The sequence below is a fragment of the Salvelinus fontinalis genome, chromosome 36 (genome assembly GCF_029448725.1).
Source record: "Salvelinus fontinalis isolate EN_2023a chromosome 36, ASM2944872v1, whole genome shotgun sequence".
Lineage (NCBI taxonomy): Eukaryota > Metazoa > Chordata > Actinopteri > Salmoniformes > Salmonidae > Salvelinus > Salvelinus fontinalis.
The window spans coordinates 20971308-20991426 of record NC_074700.1 but is presented as its reverse complement, the minus strand read 5'-3'; the positions used below and the strand labels follow the sequence as shown (position 1 = coordinate 20991426).

Below are 20119 nucleotides of genomic sequence, written 5' to 3'. Positions count from 1 at the left end.
ATAAAGTCTAAAATGTTTAATTACCCACAATACTCTAACATCACATGACAAGTTATTGTGACAACCTTTCTGAAAATGTTATATTTTTAAAACCTTTTCGATGTCAAGTCTCTAAATAGGGGACTAGTAGCATTTCTGGATCCGTCCCGAGCGCCACTTTGTGAGCACAGTGCTCTGTGAACAATGATATGACATGCACACTTTGTTCTGCTCACTGATAGGACACTGTTTGCTAAGTTGTATTAAATAAGATTGAGTGTATCTCTTGTGATGCAACTAAGTTGCAGAACATTTTTGGGGACGTGACACACAGAGAAACACCGATGCAACATTGTTGCAAGCATCATACATTTAGTCCAGATTGCTTCATGTGATATCGGCTTTATGCTCAGTGAAACAGCTGAGTCTCCCCATCCAGTTGTTGCTGCCTGCGAGAAGGTGAGATGGAGAGTTTGCAATCGGATACCTCATTTGCATAAGAGGTGACATGTCACATTTTCTGGCCTATCCAGACAAAGGATCGATTTCCTCTGGCTATTAGCATCGGAGTCCCTCTTGCGATCAGGCATATGAAAGGGTGGAACTTAGAGAATGCAACAATATCGAGCTCAGATTTACAGTTCCCAACATGAAAAAGTTTAATTTCATAAAATTTAAACAAGACCACTTTATCTTTGTCACACAGGCATTAAAATGTTGTGCTTAAAGCCAAGGTTGTAACGAGTCGGCAGGTATTTGAATCGTGACTCTGTGTCGCTCAGAGGATGCAGGACAGAATATTCTGTCATCAGTAGTATGAAATGGTGCCAATGTTGCACTTTCACTAAGTGCTGAGATTTTCCTGGTCAGGCTTTATGTCCAGGGTTAGTCAAGGCCCAAAGTGTATATATGTCAACAATAAAAATCTGTATACATTTCCTGCGGAAAGTATTCAGACCCCTTGATTTTTTCCACATTTTGTTACATTACAGCCTTATTCTAAAATGTATTCAATGTTTTTTTTCCCTCATCAATCTACACACAATACCCCATAATGACAAAGCAAAAACAGATTCAAAGAAATGTTCGCAAATTTATACAGGTAAAAAAATGTGGAAATATAACATTTACATAAGTATGCAGACCCTTTACTCAGTACTTTGTTGAAACACCTTTGGCAGTGAGTCTTCTTTCCGTACGCTTGTTGACGTCACTTCCTCTTGAACTTGCAGACGTGTTGATGTGTGTTTTGTTGCCAACCTTACTTTGCTACCTGTCAACTTTACGGTTTTTACTTTTTAGTTACCGTTTAAATTTTTAGTTTTTCCCTCACAACTTTTTTTTTTTTCATTCAACTTTTTCACTCCGGACGCTTTATCTGGACATGGTTCGTCAGCACCTTCAACAGCCGAAGCTAAGTAGTAAAATTAACATGATGCCTTCTAATTGCAGTCGCTGTACTCATAATATACAGGAGAACGATCGCCTTATGGCGAGGATAGCTGTGCTGCAAGCCCAGCTTCAGACGCAATCGCTCGTTAGGCGAGGGTAATTTAAGTGTAGGAAAGGATGAAACAGCATCTGTATCACCAGTAAGTACATACAGATAGTAGTATAAATCCCCTCACACAGTCCCCGCAGCCGGACAACTTTCTCATGGCTTCTGGAGGGGAATGCTGTAGGAATGCTCAACCGGTGTCGCTCATTCAGCTGACAGAAACTTTCAACCGGTTTTCCCTATTAAGCAGCGAGTCTGAGTCTGAGGCCGAGTCTTCTCTTGTCTCTACTCCTCCCGTTACAGGGTCTGAGACGCCGAAGCTTCCCACCATTAGCTCTGACAAATTGAAAACCCTAGTCATTGGCGACTCCATTACCTGCAGTATTAGACTTAAAACGAATCATCCAGCGATCATACACTGTTTACTAGGGGGCAGGGTACCGACGTTAAGGCTAATCTGAAGATGGTGCTGGCTAAAGCTAAAACTGGCGAGTATAGAGATATTGCTATCCACGTCGGCACCAACGATGTTAGGATGAAACAGTCAGAGGTCACCAAGCGCAACATAGCTTCAGCGTGTAAATCAGCTAGAAAGATGTGTCGGCATCGAGTAATTGTCTCTGGCCCCCTCCCAGTTAGGGGGAGTGATGAGCTCTACAGCAGAGTCTGACAACTCAATCGCTGGTTGAGAACTGTTTTCTGCCCCTCCCAAAAGATAGAATTTGTAGATAATTGGCCCTCTTTCTGGGACTCACCCACAAACAGGACCAAGCCTGGCCTGCTGAGGAGTGACGGACTCCATCCTAGCTGGAGGGGTGCTCTCATCTTATCTACCAACATAGACAGGGCTCTAACTCCTCTAGCTCCACAATGAAATAGGGTTGCAGGCCAGGCAGCAGGCTGTTATTCAGCCTGCCAGCTTAGTGGAGTCTGCCACTAGCATAGTCAGTGTAGTCAGCTCAGCTATCCCCATTGAGACTGTGTCTGTGCCTCAACCTAGGTTGGGCAAAACTAAACATGGCGGTGTTCGCCTTAGCAATCTCACTAGGATAAAGACTTCCTCCATTCCTGCCATTATTGAAAGAGATCCTGATCCCTCACATCTCAAAATAGGGCTACTTAATGTAGATTAAGATCCCTCACTTCAAAGGCAGTTATAGTCAATGAACTAATCACTGATCATAATCTTGATGTGATTGGCCTGACTGAAACATGGCTTAAGCCTGATGAATTTACTGTGTTAAATGAGGCGTCACCTCCTGGTTACACTAGTGACCATATCCCCCATGCATCCCGCAAAGACGGAGGTGTTGCTAACATTTACGATAGCAAATTTCAATTTACAAAAAAAAAAATGACGTTTTCGTCTTTTGAGCTTCTAGTCATGTAATCTATGCAGCCTACTCAATTACTTTTTATAGCTTCTGTTCACAGTCCTTCTGGACCATATACAGCGTTCCTCACTGAGTTCCCTGAATTCCTATCGGACCTTGTAGTCATAGCAGATAATATTCAAATTTCGGGCGATTTTAATATTCACATGGAAAAGTCCACAGACCGACTCCAAAAGGCTTTCGGAGCCATCATCGACTCAGTGGGTTTTGTCCAACATGTCTCTGGACCAACTCACTGCCACAGTCATACTCTGGACCTAGTTTTGTCCCATGGAATAAATGTTGTAGATCTTAATGTTTTTCCTCATAATCCTGGACTATCGGACCACCATTTTATTACGTTTGCAATCGCAACAAATAATCTGCTCAGACCAAAACCAAGGAGCATCAAAAGTTGTGCTATAAATTCTCAGACAACACAAAGATTCCTTGATGCCCTTCCAGACTCCTTCTGCCTACCCAAGGACGTCAGAGGACAAAAATCAGTAACCTCTTTGGGCTCAAGGGGCAGTATTGAGTAGCCAGATAAAAGGTGCCCATTTCAAAAAGGCCTCGTACTCAATTCTTGCTCGTACAATATGCATATTATTATTACTATTGGATAGAAAACACTCTCTAGTTTCTAAAACCGTTTGAATTATATCTGTGGGTGAAACAGAACTGGACTTAGAGCAATTTTCCTATGTGTATGTCAGAATGCAGAATTTTGCTGGCTGTTCTGAGACCTGTGTATTAATTTGCCTGTCCTCTATTGGTTGAGATGCACTGCATACGCCTTCCACTGGGTGTCAGCGAATAGGGAGAGTTGAAATGGAGTTTCTATGTAGTTCCCAAAGGTTATAAATTGCTTGGAACCGAAGTGTCCCATCTTTCCACTCTTCGCTCTGACGCAGGGAGGGTCTTGGCATGTCATTTTAGAAGCTCCCGTATTAGCTCCTAGATATATCCGGCTCTGTTTTTATTCGATATAGGTGTTGAAGACATCGTAATGTTGTTATTTTAAACCGAATTATATCAGTTTATGTCAGTATATTGCGATTTTCGGGTATTTATTTTTGTGACGTTGTAGGAAGTTGGGTATCTCTGGCCCACATGGCTATTGTTTACTGCTAATTGCAACGTTGAAGACGACGTTCTCCAACCTAGCAACGATTATTTTGGACAAAGGACACATTTCCCAAGATTCTGATGGGAGTTCATCGAAAAGTAAGAACTATTTATGCTGATAATTCATTGTTCTGTTGAAAAATGTCAAATGCATAAGACGCCATTTCCTGCAGTGTAGCCTTGCGTTATCGCAGCCTGTATTGCGCAGTAAGGTTAATTTAAAAAATGTAATTCAGCGATTGCATTAAGAACTAATTTGTCTTTCAATTGCTGTCCAACCTGTATTTTTTTTGTCAAGTTTATGAATAGTTTTCGATAAGAAAAGGTGCCTTGACAAGATGGCGCCGGACAGATTGCTTGACGTTATGGACACTATTCTCATTGTATAAGCACGATTTGTGCCGCTAAATATGCACATTTTCGAACAAACTCTATATGCATTGTGTAATATGATTTTACAGGACTGTCATCTGAAGAATTCTGAGAAGGTTAGTGAAACAATTCATATATTTTGGTGGTTTATACGTTATAGCTATTTTTGCCTTGAATCAATGCTGTTGTTATGTTTGCTATTGTGCTAAGCTAATATAACGCTATATTGTGTTTTCGCTGTAAAACACTTGATAAATCGGAAATATTGTCTGGAATCACAAGATGCCTGTCTTTCAATTGCTGTACACTATGTATTTTTCAGAAATGTTTTATGATGAGTATTTAGTTATTTGGCGTTGGTGTCTGTAATTTTTCTGTCTGCTTTCGGTGCAATTCCTGACTGTAGCTGCAATGTAAACTATGATTTATACCTGAAATATGCAAATTTTTCTAACAAAACATATGCTATACAATAAATATGTTTTCAGACTGTCATCTGATGAAGTTGTCTCTTGGTTAGTGGCTATTTATATCTTTATTTGGTCGAATTTGTGATAGCTACTGATGTAGTAAAAAACTGATGGAGTAAAAATAGTGGTGTCTTTTGCTAACGTGGTTAGCTAATAGATTTACATATTGTGTCTTCCCTGTAAAACATTTTAAAAACCGGACATGTTGGCTTGATTCACAAGATGTGTACCTTTCATCTGGTGTCTTGGACTTGTTAATGTGTGAAAGTTAAATATTTAAAAAAATATATATTTTGAATTTCGCGCCCTGCACTTTGAGCTGGCTGTTGTCATAAGTGTACCGACGTCGGGCTTGCACGCCAAACAGGTTAACCACCTAACTGAGGAACTCAATTTAACCTTGCGCAATACCCTAGATGCAGTTACACCCATAAAAACTAAAATCATTTGTCATAAGAAACTAGCTCCCTTGTATACAGAAAATGCCCTAGCTCTGAAGCAAGCTTCCAGAAAATTGGAACGGAAATGGCGCAACACCAAACTGGAAAGATTCCGACTAGCTTGGAAAGACAGTATCGAAGAGCCCTCACTGCTGTCCGATCATCCTATTTTTCCAACTTAATTGAGGAAAATAAAAACAATCCAAAATTTATTTTTGATACTGTCGCAAAGCTAACTAAAAAGCAGCATTCCCCAAGTGAGGATGGCTTTCACTTTAGCAGTAATAAATTCATGAACTTCTTTGAGGAAAAGATCATGATCATTAGAAAGCAAATTACGGACTCCTCTTTAAATCTGCGTATTCCTCCAAAGCTCAGCTGTCCTGAGTCTGCACAACTCTGCCAGGACCTAGGATCAAGAGAGACACTTAAGGGTTTTAGTACTATATGTCCTGACACAATGATGAAAATAATCATGGCCTCTAAACCTTCAAGCTACATACTGGACCCTATTCCAACTAAACTACTTAAAGAGCTGCTTCATGTGCTTGGCCCTCATGTTGAACATAAAAAATGGCTCTCTATCCACCGGATGTGTACCAAACTCACTAAAAGTGGCAGTAATAAAGCCTCTGTTGAAAAAGCCAAACCTTGACCCAGAAAATATAAAAAACTATCGGCCTATATTGAATCTTCCATTCCTCTCAAAAAGTTTAGAAAAAGCTGTTGCACAGCAACTCACTGCCTTCCTGAAGACAAACAATGTATACGAAATGCTTCAGTATGGTTTTAGACCCCATCATAGCATTGAGATGGCACTTGTGAAGGTAGTAAATTACCTTTTAATGGCGTCAGACCGAGGCTTTGCATCTGTCCTCGTGCTACTAGACCTTAGTGCTGCCTTTGATACCATCGATCACCACATTCTTTTGGAGAGATTGGAAACCCAAATTGGTCTACACGGACAAGTTCTGGCCTGGTTTAGATCTTATCTATCGGAAAGATATCAGTTTGTCTCTGTGAATGGTTTGTCCTCTGACAAATCAACTGTACATTTTAGTGATTCTCAAGGTTCCGTTTTAGGACAACTATTTTTTCCACTATATATTTTACCTCTTGGGGATTCGAAAACATAATGTTAACTTTCACTGCTATGCGGATGACACACAGCTGTACATTTCAATGAAACATGGTGAAGCCCCAAAATTGCCCTCGCTAGAAGCATGTGTTTCAGACATAAGGAAGTGGATGGCTGCAAACTTTCTACTTTTAAACTCGGAGAAAACAGAGATGCTTGTTCTAGATCCCAAGAAACAAAGAGATCTTCTGTTGAATCTGACAATTAATCTTGATGGTTGTAAAGTCGTCTCAAATAAAACTGTGAAGGACCTCGGCGTCACGCTGGACCCTGATCTCTCTTTTGACGAACATATCAAGACTGTTTCAAGGACAGCTTTTTTCCATCTACGTAACATTGCAAAAATCAGAAACTTTCTGTCCAAAAATGATGCAGAAAAATTAACCAATGCTTTTGTTACTTCTAGATTAGACTACTGCAATGCTCTACTTTCCGGCTACCCGTATAAAGCACTAAATAAACATCAGTTAGTGCTAAATACGGCTGCTAGAATCCTGACTAGTACCAAAATTTGATCATATTACTCCAGTGCTAGCCTCTCTACACTGGCTTGCCTGTTAAGGCAAGAGCTGATTACAAGGTTTTTCAAGGTTTTACTTAACCTACAAAGCGTTACATGGGCTTGCTCCTACCTTTCTTTCCAAGTTGGTCCTGTCGTACATACCTACACGTATGCTACAGTCACAAGACGCAGGCCTCCTAATTGTCCCTAGAATTTCTAAGCAAACAGCTGGAGGCAGGGCTTTCTCCTATAGATCTCCATTTTTATGGAATGGTCTGCCTCCCCATGTGAGAGACGCAGACTCGGTCTCAACCTTTAAGTCTTTACTGAAGACTTATCTCTTCAGTAGGTCATATGATTGAGTGTAGTCTGGCCCAGGAGTGTGAAGGTGAACGGAAAGGCTCTGGAGCAACGAACCGCCCTTGCTGTCTCTGCCTGGCCGGTTCCCCTCTCTCCACTGGGATTCTCTGCCTCTAACCCTATTACAGGGGCTGAGTCACTGGCTTACTGGTGCTCTTTCATGCCGTCCCTAGGAGGGGTGCGTCACTTGAGTGGGTTGAGTTACTGACGTGATCTTCCTGTCTGGGTTGGCGCCCCCCCTTGGGTTGTGCCGTGGCTGAGATCTTTGTGGGCTATACTCGGCCTCGTATCAGGATGGTAAGTTGGTGGTTGAAGTTATCCCTCTAGTGGTGTGGGGGCTGTGCTTTGGCAAAGTGGGTGGGGTTATATCCTTCCTGTTTGGCCCTGTCCGGGGGTATCATCGGATGGGGCCACAGTGTCTCCTGACCCCTCCTGTCTCAGCCTCCAGTATTTATGCTGCAGTAGTTTATGTGTCGGGGGGCTAGGGTCAGTTTGTTATATCTGGAGTACTTCTGTCTTATCCGGTGTCCTGTGTGAATTTAAGTATGCTCTCTCTAATTCTCTCTTTCTTTCTCTTTCTGATTATTATTATTTGACCATGCTGGTCATTTTTGAACATCTTGGCCATGTTCTGTTATAATCTTCACCCGGCACAGCCAGAAGAGGACTGGCCACCCCTCATAGCCTGGTTCCTCTCTAGGTTTCTTCCTATGTTTTGGTCTTTCTAGGGAGTTTTTCCTAGCCACCGTGCTTCTACACCTGCATTGCTTGCTGTTTGGGGTTTTAGGCTGGGTTTCTGTCCAGCACTTTGAGATATCAGCTGATGTACGAAGGGCTATATAAATAAATTTGATTTGATTGTTAAGTTGGGTTCTGTAGTAGCATTAGCTGCCATTGTGAAGTTTTGGGCCTGGGCTACCATCACCTCCTCTGTTCCTCTGGTGATGTAGAGATTAACCCAGGCCCTGTAGCCCCCAGTTCCACTTCTCTTCCCCAGGCATTATCATTTGTTGACTTCTGTAACAGTAAAAAGCCTTAGTTTCATGCATGTTATCAGAATCCTCCTCCCAAAGTTAGTTCTATTCACTGCTTTAGCACACTCCGCCAACCCTGATTTGCTAGCCGTGTCTGAATCCTGGCTTAGGAAGGACACCAAAAATTTGGAAATTTACATCCCCAACTACAACATTTTCCTCCAACATAGAACTGCCAAAGGGGGTGGAGTTAGCCTGCAGAGTTCTGTCATGCTTTCCAGGTTTGTGCTCAGACAGTTCGAGCTTATACTTTTAAAAATCTACCTTTCCAGAAATAAGTCTCTCACTGTTGCCGTTTCTTATAGACACCCCTCAGCCCCCAGCTGTGCCCTGGACACCATATATGAATAAATTGCCCCCCATTTACCTTCAGAGTTTGTACTGTTAGGTGACCAAAACTGGGACATGCTTAACACCCCGGCCATCCTAGAATCTAAGCTAGATGCCCTCAATCTCACACAAATGATCATGGAACCTACAAGGTACAACACTAAATCTGTAAACACGGGCACCCTCACAGATATCATCCTGACCAAACTGTCCTCTAAATACACCTCGACTGTCTTCAACCAGGAACTCAGCAATCACTGCCTCATTGCCTGAGTCCGTAATGGATCTGCGGTCAAACAACCATTCTTCATCACTGTCAAACACTCCCTAAAACACTTCAGCAAGCAGGCCTTTTTAATCGACCTTGCCCGGGTATCCTGGAAGGATATTGACCTCATTCCCTCAGTAGTGCTTGCCTTGTTAGTCTTTAAACATTCTTTCTTCACCACACTTAATTAAGCATGTACCATTAAAAAAAATATTTGAACTAAGAACAGATATAGCCCATGGTTCACTCCAGACCTGACTACTGTTGACCAGCACAAAAATATCCTGTGGCGTACTGCATTAGCATCAAATAGCCCCTGTGATATGCAATTTTTCAGGGAAGTTAGGGACCAATAAACACAGGCAGTTAAGAAATCAAAGGCTAGCTTTTTCAAACAGAATATTTGCATCCTGTTGCACAAACTACAAAAAGCTCTGGGACACTGTAAAGTCTCTGGTGAATAATAGGACCTCCTCCCAGCTGCCCACTGCACTGAAGCTAGGAAACACTGTCACCACCAATAAATCTATGATAATTGAACATTCCAATAAGCATTTTTCTATGGCAGGCCATGTTTTCCACCTGGCTAACCCTACCCAGGTCAACAGCTCTGCACACCCCACAGTAACTTGCCCAAGCCTCCTCCATTTCTCCTTCACCCAAATCCAGATAGCTGATGTTCTGAAAGAGCTGCAAAAGCTGGACGCCGACATATCAGCCGGGCTAGACAATCTGGAACCTCTATTTCTAAAATTATCCGCCACAATTGTTGCAACCCCTATTACTAGCCTGTTCAACCTCTCTTTCATATCGTCTGAGATCCCCAAAGATTGGAATGCTGCCGCCGTTATCCCCCTCTTCAAAGGAGGAGACACTCTAGACCCAAACTGCTACAAACCTATATCTATCCTATCCTGCCTTTCTAAGGTCTTCGAAAGCCAAGTTAACAAACAGATCACCGACCATTTAGAATCCCACCGTATCTTTTCCGCTCCGCTCCGCTCTTCTCCACCTCAGCCACGCTCAAGGTCCTAAACGATACCATAACCGCCATCAATAAAAGACAATACTGTGCAGCCGTCTTCATCGACCTGGCCAAGGCTTTCGACTGTCAATCGACACATTCTTATTGGCAGACTCAACAGCCTTGGTTTCTCAAATGACTGCCTCGCCTGGTTCACCAACTACTTCTCAGATCGAGTTCAGTGTGTCAAATCGGAGGGCCTGTTGTCCGGACCTCTGGCAGTCTCTATGGGGGTGCCACAGGGTACAATCCTCGGGCCGACTCTTTTCTCTGTATACATCAATGATGTCGCTCTTGCTGCTGGTGATGCTCTGATCCACCTCTATGAAGACGACACCTATCTGTATACTTCTGGCCCTTCTTTGAACACTGTGTTAACAAATATCCAGACAAGCTTCAATGCCATACAACACTCCTTCTGTGGCCTTCAACTGCTCTTAAATGCAAGTAAAACTAAATGCACGCTCTTCAACCGATCGGTGCTCGCACCCGCCTGTCTAGCATCACTACTCTGGACGGTTCTGACTTAGAATATGTGGACAACTACAAATACCTAGGAGTCTGGTTAGACTGTAAACTCTCCTTCCAGACTCACATTAAACATCTCCAATCCAAAATTAAATCTAGAATTGTCTTCCTATTTCGCAACAAAGCATCCTTCACTCATGTCCACCAAACATACCCTCGTAAAACTGACCATCCTACCAATCCTAGACTTCGGCGATGTCATTTACAAAATAGCCTCCAACACTCTACTCAACATATTGGATACAGTCTGTCACAGTGCCCTCCGTTTTGTCACCAAAGCCCCATATACTACCCAGCACTGCGATATGTATGCTCTCGTTGACTAGCCCTCGCTTCTTACTCGTCGCCAAACCCACTGGCTCCAGGTCATCTACAAGACCCTGCTAGGTAAAGCCCCGCCTTATCTCAGCTCACTGGTCACCATAGCAGCACCCACCCGTAGCACGCGCTCCAGCAGGTATATCTCACTGGTCACCCCCAAAGCCAATTCTTCCTTTGGCCGCCACTCCTTCCAGTTCTCTGCTGCCAATGACTGGAACGAACTTCAAAAATCCCTGAAGCTGGAGACTCTTACCTCCCTTACTAGCTTTAAGCACCAGATGTCAGAGCAGCTCACAGATCACTGCACCTGTACATAGCTCATCTGTAAATAGCCCATCCAATCTACCTCATTCCCATACAGCATTTATTTATTTATCTTGCTCCTTTGCACCCCAATATCTCTACTTGCACATTCGTCTTCTGCATATCCTACCATTCCAGTGTTTAATTGCCATATTGTAATTTTTTTGCCATCATGGCCTATTTATTGCCTTAACTCTCTTATCTTACCTCATTTGCACATGCTGTAAATAGATGTTTCTACTGTATTATTGATTGTATGTTTGTTTATTCCATGTGTAACTCTGTGTTGTTGTATATGTCGAACTGCTTTGCTTTATCTTGGCCAGGTCGCAGTTGCAAACGAGAACTTGTTCTCAACTAGCCTACCTGGTTAAATAAAGGTGAAATAAAAGAAGGCTGTTAAGCCGATACATATTTCCAGTAGTAAAACAATATTAACAATATTAAGTATGCTTTGTGATATCTTGCGTGAAAAGGTATAAAAAGAAGCTTTTCTGTTCATATTTTTATGAATGGAGATAGAAGTAAATTTGAAAATCTGCTTCATGACTTTGTAGATTAGTAGAGGATCCATGGTTGGAGAAAGATAGTACTTGATTTATAGTAGATGCAGGATTTCAGATTTCATGATGTGGCTTGAAAAAAACTTTATATTAAATGATAGCCATTTAGCAGACTTTGTTATACAGAACAACTAGATTTAAGTGCCTAGCCTAATTGAGGACACGTCAACAGTTTCTTCATCTTGTCGGATCATGGATTCAAACCAGCAACCTTTTAGTTACTGGCTCAACGCTCTTAACCGCTTGGCTACCTAGTTTGGCTACCTGACACGAGCCGTGTCAGATTGTGCGTGTATATTACAGTATGTTAAATGTTGTCGGTTTTTAGTGTCAATAGATTCAATAAAAATAAGGCCATTGAAAGATAATAAAACATGATTGTATTGCAAGTTCATTTTTATTTTTATTGTGTAATGCAAATATTTAAATTAAAAGGGTTGTCAGGAAGAACAGTTCACCATCCAGTGGCTTCATCATAGTACACACACACACACACACACACACACACACACACACACACACACACACACACACACACACACGCTAATTGGTCTTTTGATCAGCTCTGAAAAAGAACTGATGTTTTTGTTCAAAAGACCAATTATTGGAAAAAGTATAAGAACTTGTCTGCCTGTCTAAATGCAGCCTTTGTGACTTAATCTAAGTCCCACTGGGCAAACCCTGGTTTAATCAATGTGTCCATGTTATTTCAATGAAATTACTTTGAACCGATGTGGAATGCAGTAGATGTTGAATTGACGTCTGTCCCAAGTGTGGGTATGTGTGTGGACTCTCTCATCACTACACAAATATTTACACACAGTCACACTCTCACTCACACACATCCACTAAGAAACACAGACAAACCTAAGTCTTCCTTCATAACAGAACATCAGTGAATACAGAATTATAAAACAACTTCCTCTGTCACAAATAAATGAGTTACATGTAGGGGATGACATACAGTACAAATATGGAGAATCTGTTTTGAGACCCAGTTCTTATTTCTTAAAGGGACAGTTCATCTTCATCATCTCCAGCAACACTCCAACATCAACATATATTAAAATGGCCGCCTCCTATGTTTTGTGGTCAACGAGAGAAGAAGTTAAGTGTTGATGTTGGGAGTGTTGCTGGAGATGATGAATGTGAAGTTGAATTTATACTTTTTTCCCCTTTAAACGGTATTGTCTATCAACACAATATGTTAGTACTTGGCCTTGTATCACTGGGTCCATTCTGTTGGTTAATGTCTTACTACCCTCAACTAGGTGTTTTATTGAGTATATGGAAAAACATGATTGCATTTATAAGCATATAACTTCAGATCTGACATGGTCCTTTGTTCTGGTATCAGATTGAGTCCAGAATTGCACCCTATTCCCTACATAGTGAAAGTACAGTAGTATTTAGGGAATAGGGTGCCATTTAGGGATGCAACCTGGCCAAGGTGAGTAAAGGGAAGAAGACAGGATTCCTGAGTGCATGGTGCTTCACCTTCAGACCTGCATTACAGCATCATCAAACCTACTACACCTAGCAGGGTCAGAAGAGCTATGGAAAAGGGAGAGTAAGAGAGGAGAGGAAATTATATACCCGTTCATATTGGTTGTCTACTCTAGGTAATGTGGGATTATATTAGTTACTACGGTAACACTTTATAATAACTTCCATGAATTACAACGTTATGAATAGTCATACACATTTATAAATGCGTAATAAATAATTATATATTATTTATTCATCAATTGCTTTTAATGCTTATAAGTGAATAATGAAATACTTCTTTATAAATAGTCTATTAATACAATCATGTTATGAGTTATTATTATAAAGTGTTAGTGGTGCTTCTTATGTGGTTATTACCTTGAGACAGGGTGTGCTGCAGGCCGAAGGCGTGGCTGGGGGTGGTGTTGCTGTTCAAAGAGTTGATCACAGTAGTTTTGGAGTTGGACAGGTCCACAGCTATATTACTGAGCATGACAATATTTGGATCACCCAGTATTCCTGAGGGAGGAGAACAAGGAGAGAGAGAGTTAGAGAAAGAGAGTTGAAGACGGACCCCTATATGCTGATCTGAGGTCAGTTTAGCATTTCCTCCAGTAATTGTTAAAGTGAGGATTGGGGTAGGGGGAGCTGATCCTAGATCTGTACCTAAGGGAAACTTCACCAGGAACGTGTATGGATGAGTGTCTCACCGTTCATAAAAGTCCCGTTGGAGATGGAGAGGTAGAAGCTGGTGTCGATGCTCCGGGTGGCCGTAGCTTTGGGGAGAGTAGCAGAGAAGGTGCACTGGATGATCTGACCGTTGACTGAGCCCTTCACAGAGTCCACAGGCAGCTACCCAACACAACGGTTTTACCACAATGAACATTAGTCAAATGTCAGTAAGCCTACAGTGTAGTATTAGTATTAGTCAGGTACCCTGTTACTCTCCCAGACACTGTCCAGAATGGCACCCAAGTGTATATGCAGGGAGTAAGAGTCAGAACCGAGGTCATATCCAACATCTATGACCACCAAGAATATATGGAATTCATATGGAATACTCATACTTTTGTTCTCAATATCTTGTCTAACTCCTAAAACTCACTGATTGAATAAAGTTAACTTCCTGAATTTGCCTGGAATCAAACCACGCCCTGAAAATTATTCCAGAAAGTCACAAATGAAACACTGTGTTCTGATTGGTCCAACTCACTGCGTTGTTGATGGTCAGATTTCCTTTGTTGAGGAGAGCGGTGAAGAACTTCACATTGTTGTTGTTGTTGGCGCACACATAGATGATGGCATTACCATCCTGTAGAGGAGAGAGAGGATGAATCCAAATAAATAATCATTTAAAAAGTATTAATTTTAGCCATTTCTTCCCAATGTCAATGTCAATAACCCAACACCAACTCCCTTGTTTTGTGAAAAGTATAGTAATTCTGAAGGCAGTTTTCCATACCAGTGTGAGGTTTGTGGACAAGCCTACAGCGATGTAGCCGCTGGACACTCCTCGTAGCTGGAAGGAGAAAGTCTGTCCCGAGGACTGCTGGGTGGAGACGAAGAAACAGGAACCAGGCAGGGCCGGATCACAGTTTTTCGGCTGAGCAGCACAGAGCTGAGAGTTTCCACATTCTGTCCTTGAGATGTTTACCTGTGTATGAAGAGTTCATCATTAGTTGCTGTCATGGTTGTCATTTCTTTGGAAATAGTGTAGCATATGAGTGCAAATGAAACTCCCAAACAGGCACTTTGCTAAATCTGCTTTCAGTTTCCATGGCAGTGTGTGAGATTTATCGTTGAGATCCTTCAAATTCACTTTAAATAAAGTTTGATGAGAGAGAGAGATACATTTAGAGGGGAAGTAGTGATAATTAGTTGAAAGGAAAGATTGAGAAGAAATGTGTGCTTCCTTTTTCTAGACTCTGGGAGACGGAGTGAGACATATAGTCTAGGCAACTCACCGTGAGAGCTGTGACGGTGGTGTTGACAACAGGTACCACAGCCGGCGGAGACATTGTTGTGTTGGGTGCCATGGTACCATTGATTGTGATGTTTACGCCCGGGGAACGTGTTGTGCTAAGGTTCATTGTTATGTTGGGTCCTGTAGTAGTAACATTAGCTGCCATTGTGACGTTCGGGGCCGTTGTGGAGTTTTGGGTCTGGGCTCCCATCGCCATGTACGCTATTACCATGACGACTGCGAACATCAGTCTGTTGCTATTGTCCATTCCTGATAGAGTAACGGAGATCCAGATGGTTAGGATATACTCCTACTACTATTACTAATACTACTACTAATAATGTATTTGTTAAAAATCAATACAATTCAATATTTACAAATGTAATCATCAACATTCAGATGCATTGCACTATCATGCTTATACTTTATATACATGCTTGCACATGTTGTCGATGATGTTGCTTATTTCAAAAGCTTTGAGTTGTATCATTGGGAATATAAAACTATTGTACCAGCGTGAATAAATACATTAAAATACCTGTCAATAAACATAGGCCTAATATTATTGTGGTAATTGGTTATTCATTCATGGTGGTGTACTAGACAGCAAAACATTGCATAGTGAATTGGTAACACTGTTGAATTAAAATAGACCAGAATTGTTTTTTTACATTATTAATTAGCAGTGGTGTAAAGTACTTAAATACAACTAGTTTAAAGTACTAATTAAGTCGTTTTGCGGGGAATCTGTACTTTACTATTTATATTTTTCACAACTTTTACTTCACTAGCCTAAATTACTAAATAAAATCATGTTATTTTTACTCCATACATTTTCCCTGACACCCAAAAGTACTCGTTAAATGTTGAATGCTTAGCAGGACATGAAAATTATCCAATTCACGCACTTATCAAGAGAACATTCCTTGTCGGCACTACTGCCTCTGATCTGGCGGACTCACAAAACACAAATGCTTCGTATGTAAATTATGTCTGAGTGTTGGAGTGTGCCCCTGGCTATCCACCTATACATTTAAAAAGCAAGACAATTTTACCATCTGGTTTTCTTAAAATAAGGAATTTGAAATGATTTTTGTTTTACTTTTGACATCTAAGTATATTTTAATAAATACATACTTAAGTATATTTCAAACCAAAAACGTTTAGACTTTTACTGTGACTTTTCTATTAAGGTATCTTTACTTTTAGTCAAATATGTAAATTGGGTACTTTTTCCACCACTGTTAATTAGTAGATCCCTTAATTAAATTAAATCAGACAAAAACCAAAAAGTGTATAATTTATGATCTGATAGTGTAGGCTAACCATTAATCAAGCCAATAGCTGAAAATAATAAACAACCATTATCTCATTGTTGAAAATGCCATCATGCAGTGAAACGTTAAAAAAACAACGTTAAAAACAAATACATCGAGTTTTTTTATATGGTCATCATCAGATAAAAGAGATGGAAAAGTTACCTGTAATTTCGTGACTTGAAGGTTTCTTGAAGGAAAATAGCGTCGTAGTTCTCCTTGAACAAGTTGTCCTTAGCGTGACTGTAAGGTGAGCTCGAGGAGATGCTCTCAACAAGTGTCTTTGTGTCGATGTCACAGCTGAGCTCTCTCTCGCTATTTAAAGCAACACTCGCGAGGGGAGGGACAACATATGGATGGAGAAACCTGCCTTTCTCCTCCGTTTTGGGGGAGGGGTTCACAATAGCATGCAGGTACGTGTGACACCATAGGCTTCGCGGGGGAGGGGTAGACTGGCGACGACACTCAATGGAAAGAATGATGTTGTTAAACCTACTCCTGACTTCCGACAATAAATTGTGTCCAGTCACTGCTGCCTTTTCCCAAAGACCCATCTTCCTGGTTCCAATTTCTTCCATTCACTTATATCTGTATTAAATATGCTGGCGACTACAGGCAAGACTATTTGGAAAGAAAGGGAACTAAATATATTTTAGGACTAAATATAATCCACATTCAAAGCCAAACGACATTTAATAATTAAAAAAAATATATATTCTGTGATTCATCCCGGGGCCATAACATGGTGTCATTCTCACCTGTCCAACTCAAGTAACACATTATTCTTGCTTTGTTTGTTTGATCTAGCTGAGTTGAGCCTCACCTAGTGGATGAGGGCAGGCAGTCTTTTGAATTCAATTTTGATTGCGTCAAATTGCCCAAAGGGTTAGATAGTAGTTTTGGTGAATAAAAAAAAAAAGACATACTAGCTATAGTTAAAATGGAAAAAAAATTCTGGAGATAACAGAAGTTTAAGATATGGATGTCCTATTTTCATTAACAAGCCAGATAAAGAAAGTGCAATGTTATGAACCCAGTAGTGTGTGTATTATGAAATGCTAAATATTTGTGAAATGTATTTTGTATGATGTGAGAGATGTGTGAGATGTATGACTGATAAAGTGAGATGGTATGACGGTGTTTGATGGTATGACTCATAAAGTCTGATGGTATGAGAGAGCTGTGAAGTAATGGCTATGAATTAAGCAGATAAGAATGGGGAGAGGAAATAAATTCAGAGGTCAAATAGGAATTGAACTACTGCGTAATAACAGTCCATACAACAAGAACCCAAGACCTAGTTCAAATACATTCCTGAGAGGGTTGGGTTTGTTCAATCAATGTGGTGGAACACACATACCCCTCTCCTCTCTTCTTCCCCTTCTCTGCTCTCCTCTACCCTCCTCCTCTCCTCCTCTTCTCACTTACACAATTACATACAGATCGACGATGGAAGACGTGAGGGAATAAATCCTTCAGGGCTGCAATAAATTTGGACACTGTGGAACGTTGGCAGATTTATATGACTCACACACACGCACACACCTCAAGTCTCCTGATCTTGAATTGTAAGGGTGAAACAAACATGCACGCACACAGAAACACACACACCTTGGTTTTAAGTCAAGGTGTGAGACTGCTGACGGTTAAAGATGCCACACCTGATTTTATCTGCCAGTATCTGGATCCTGTCTGGCTGGTTCAGGTACTCTGTCACTACTTTACTACTTAATAGGAAGACAACTAACACCAAACTCACTTGCTGTTCTTACATGACATAAACCACACCAAATGTTACCTTTCCCAAGGCCCTAACAACTTTCTATTGATACTGAAGACCTAAACTTTAACGAGACATGACTAAAACACTGCTGCCTCTGCTTTTGCCTCTGTCTCAGAAAACAACTTCTCCATCCTTGTAGAAGGAAAGCTTTCAACTAAAGAGGTGTCTGGTGACATTTTACAATAAGACGAGATACTGTCAGCATAGCAGCATATTATGTAAACAACCATTTACATGTTTGTATTTTTATTTCACCTTTATTTAACCAGGTAGGCAAGTTGAGAACAAGTTCTCATTTACAATTGCCAAGATAAAGCAAAGCAGTTCGACACATACAACAACACAGAGTTACACATGGAGTAAAACAAACATACAGTCAATAATACAGTAGAAAAATAAGTCTATATACAATGTGAGCAAATGAGGTGAGATAAGGGAGGTAAAGGAAAAAAAAAGGCCATGGTGGCGAAGTAAATACAATATAGCAAGTAAAACACTGGAATGGTAGATTTGCAGTGGAAGAATGTGCAAAGTAGAGATATAAATAATGGGATGCAAAGGAGCAAAATAAATAAATAAATAAATACAGTAGGGGGAGAGGTAGTTGTTTGGGCTAAATTATAGATGGGCTATGTACAGGTGCAGTAATATGTGAGCTGCTCTGACAGCTGGTGCATAAAGCTAGTGAGGGAGATAAGTGTTTCCAGTTTCAGAGATTTTTGTAGTTCATTCCAGTCATTGGCAGCAGAGAACTGGAAAGAGAGGGGGCCAAAGGAAGAATTGGTTTTGGGGTGACCAGAGAGATATACCTGCTAGAGCGCGTGCTACAGGTGGGTGCTGCTATGGTGACCAGCGAGCTGAGATAAGGGGGGACTTTACCTAGCAGGGTCTTGTAGATGACCTGGAGCCAGTAGGTTTGGTGACGAGTATGAATAGAGGGCCAGCCAACGAGAGCGTACAGGTTGCAGTGGTGGGTAGTATATGGGGCTTTGGTGACAAAACGGATGGCACTGTGATAGACTGCATCCAATTTATTGAGTAGGGTATTGGAGGCTATTTTGTAAATGACATCGCTGAATTCGAGGATCGGTAGGATGGTCAGTTTTACAAAGGTATGTTTGGCAGCATGAGTGAAGGATGCTTTGTTGCGAAATAGGAAGCCAATTCTAGATTTAACTTTGGATTGGAGATGTTTGATGTGAGTCTGGAAGGAGAGTTTACAGTCTAACCAGACACCTAGGTATTTGTAGTTGTCCACATATTCTAAGTCAGAACCGTCCAGAATAGTGATGTTGGACTGGCGGGCAGGTGCAGGCAGCGATCGGTTGAAGAGCATGCATTTAGTTTTACTTGTATTTAAGAGCAATTGGAGGCCACGGAAGGAGAGTTGTATGGCATTGAAGCTCGTTTGGAGGGTTGTTAACACAGTGTCCAAAGAAGGGCCAGAAGTATACAGTATACAGTATATAGGGGGAAAGGCCTCATGCTCATCATATTGAGAAACTATCACGGATCGCCTATAGACTATGTCCCAAATGGCACCCTATCCCATTACAGTGAGAGAAATGATGATGATAAAAAGATTGTGGGGGCTGTTTTCTTAAACTTCAGTGCGGCAAGTCGGTTAGGGCATCTACTTTGTGCATGACGCAAGTCATTTTTACAACAATTGTTTACAGACAGATTATTTCACTTATAATTCACTGTATCACAATTCCAGTGGGTCAGAAGTTTACATACACTAAGTTGACTGTGCCATTAAACAGCTTGGAAAATTCCAGAAAATTATGTCATGGCTTTAGAAGCTTCTGATAGGCTAATTGACATAATTTGAGTCAATTGGAGGTGTACCTGTGGATGAATTTCAAGGCCTACCTTCAAACTCAGTACCTCTTTGCTTGACATCATGTAAAATCTGAAGAAATCAGTCAAGACCTC

At 41.1% G+C, this 20119-nt stretch overlaps 1 protein-coding gene across 1 annotated transcript in view; it reads right to left on the bottom strand.

The window, feature by feature from the left end:
* The window catches only part of LOC129835476 (uncharacterized), a 267196-nt gene that overhangs the window by 63732 nt on the left and 183345 nt on the right, over positions 1–20119 (bottom strand). The window lies entirely within an intron of this gene.